Raw genomic sequence first — 2,261 nt, forward strand, 5'->3', positions numbered from 1 at the left:
GAATCTCTTGGAAAAGCAGTGGACAAAAGGCAATTACATATAGAGTGCTCTTATATGCAGGTTCCGTGTGGGCCGATCAAAACAAGAGTGGGTGGTGGCCCTGACTATATATGGTAGTCTCCTGGGGCGTGTACGTGGGTGATGCTGGCCGATTGTCTAGTAATTTATTGCACTCTAGCTGCATGTCCAGTCAGTGCTGGCTGGCATGGTGTCGTTTCCAAAAGTGTAGTCAAGTTTCGTCCTTGTCATGGTTTTGTCATTTGTCATGGTTTTCCACTCTAATCAACATCCACATGTCGTCTTTTTTAACTTTTCCTCTTTACTCTTTTTTCCTCTTTAAATCAACACCCTTAATTCACATACAGAGACGCAAATGTTAGAAGTGTAGTACTAACTTTTCTTGACCTAAAAGTGCTTTCTCCACCTCTTTTGTGTTTTTTCAAGAGATGACTAGTGTGAGTAGCAGCAAGATGGTTCACGCGTACAAGGCCTTATCTCTCATCCTTTTCATCTCTCTCTTAATTTTGGTTGAATTGGCTCCAATATTGGAAGCCAGATTAACAAACAATATCCCAGCCAGTTAAGTGCCATTACTTTTAGTTTCCATAGAATTTGTTTTATAGTTAGAATCTTCTTTCTTACCTCTTAAGTTTTTTTTTTCCCTTATTAGATATACGGTCTACTTTCTTATAAATAACTGCAGCCGTATGGGGAAGACACAGCGGTGCGGAATTCAAAGGAAATATGGATCCATATTTTGACCAAAATGGTCGGCCTAGCTATTTAATTTGTAGATATTGCTTTATAATTGGCGCTAAATCTCCTGCTCTAGTCTCTAACTAAGAGATAAGGACTTTGATCATGAGTAGCATGAGCAAGATGCTTGATTCACAGGGCCTCTATTATCCTCTTGATTTTCCTCTTAATTTCGGTTGAAACGGCTCCAATATTATTGGAAGCCGAAGCAAACATCCCAGCCAATTAATTGTCATTTTTCGTTTCCATATATGGAAGTTTATGATGGACTTTTTAATCTGCATTCTTGTTTAAAAGTTGGATGGCTAATTGATATTAATAATTTGTTGGGTTGTCTTGTACAGATCAAGTAGTACCAAAGACGACAAGATACCACGGCAAGTTTGGAGACAATAAAATTGGTGGCGGCCAACATCATTCACTACAAGAAAACAGGCCTTTCTCAACGCCAGTTTTCGTCGCAATTACCCCCCCAATTCGCTGCAGTCCCTTGCTCTCGACGATAAGCAAAACGCCGCACGTTGGTTGAGATTAAGTGCATTTTTTTTATGACAGTCAGCGAGATGTGAAAATCGTCGCAACTGGTGTTCCTGTTCCCGCGAATAGATTTCGCCGCGAAAACTGAAATACTCGCCACAAATGCGTGTCACAACATGCCAACTTATCAACGGAATCAATTGCTTTCGTCAATTTATTGCGACGCAAAATATTGAATAAGTCGACGCAATTAACTTCGCCTCTCGCCGGCGTCTCAGTAATCGCCGTAACTACGATTTATAGCCGCGATGGATGTCGACGTAAAATCTGCCGCTATCGCTGGAAATCTGCTGTCTCGACCAAACTAGAGTCTGTCGTAATATGTCTATTCTGGGATTTAATTTCTTCTGGCGGCGTTCCTTCATCGCCGCAATAAGCTATTTCCCAACGATGTTTGCATACGACGGAAATGTGTATGACCCAACGTCTGACTCTTGCAACGGCATTTTTTTCGCCACAATAGACCTGTTTTCCAGCGATTTGTTTGTTCGACGCGCTGTAATTGGGATGCTGGGGTGTCGTTCCCATTTTGCCGCAATAGGGATATTTTTACAGTGCTATTTCAGCCCAAAACGTGGACGTATTAGCGTGGGAAAAAACCCATTAGTGGGCACTTAAATTGCTACTGTCCTGTTGCACTACGTTTGGCACAATTTTACGTACATACCCCAAATACATATATGTTTGTTTTAACATATATGTTATATTTTGCAATATATGTTTGCATTAAAACCCAAGTGGTAACGTCAATCTGGGATGGTACATACTTTATAATTAAACAAACATATATATATGTTTAACAAATTATGACTTAAACAAACAAATTCAATTATAATTATATTTGCAATCTGGATGCAAATTTAACCAACTAATTATGACACTAGTCAATGCATTGTAGTCATCTAGTATAATATAGCATCAAGTTGAGAATGACGATCCTGCTCACCCAATGGCTATATACATATATA

At 39.6% G+C, this 2,261-nt stretch overlaps 1 long non-coding RNA gene across 1 annotated transcript; it reads left to right on the forward strand.

Annotated features, from left to right (window-relative positions):
• Window positions 1-381: 381 nt before the first annotated feature.
• On the forward strand, window positions 382-1,738 carry LOC109021083. The gene is made up of 2 exons (XR_004801899.1): window positions 382-579; window positions 1,101-1,738. It is a non-coding gene; the product is annotated as an uncharacterized LOC109021083 (long non-coding RNA).
• Window positions 1,739-2,261: the final 523 nt, after the last annotated feature.

This window comes from Juglans regia, chromosome 7 (assembly GCF_001411555.2).
Source record: "Juglans regia cultivar Chandler chromosome 7, Walnut 2.0, whole genome shotgun sequence".
NCBI lineage: Eukaryota > Viridiplantae > Streptophyta > Magnoliopsida > Fagales > Juglandaceae > Juglans > Juglans regia.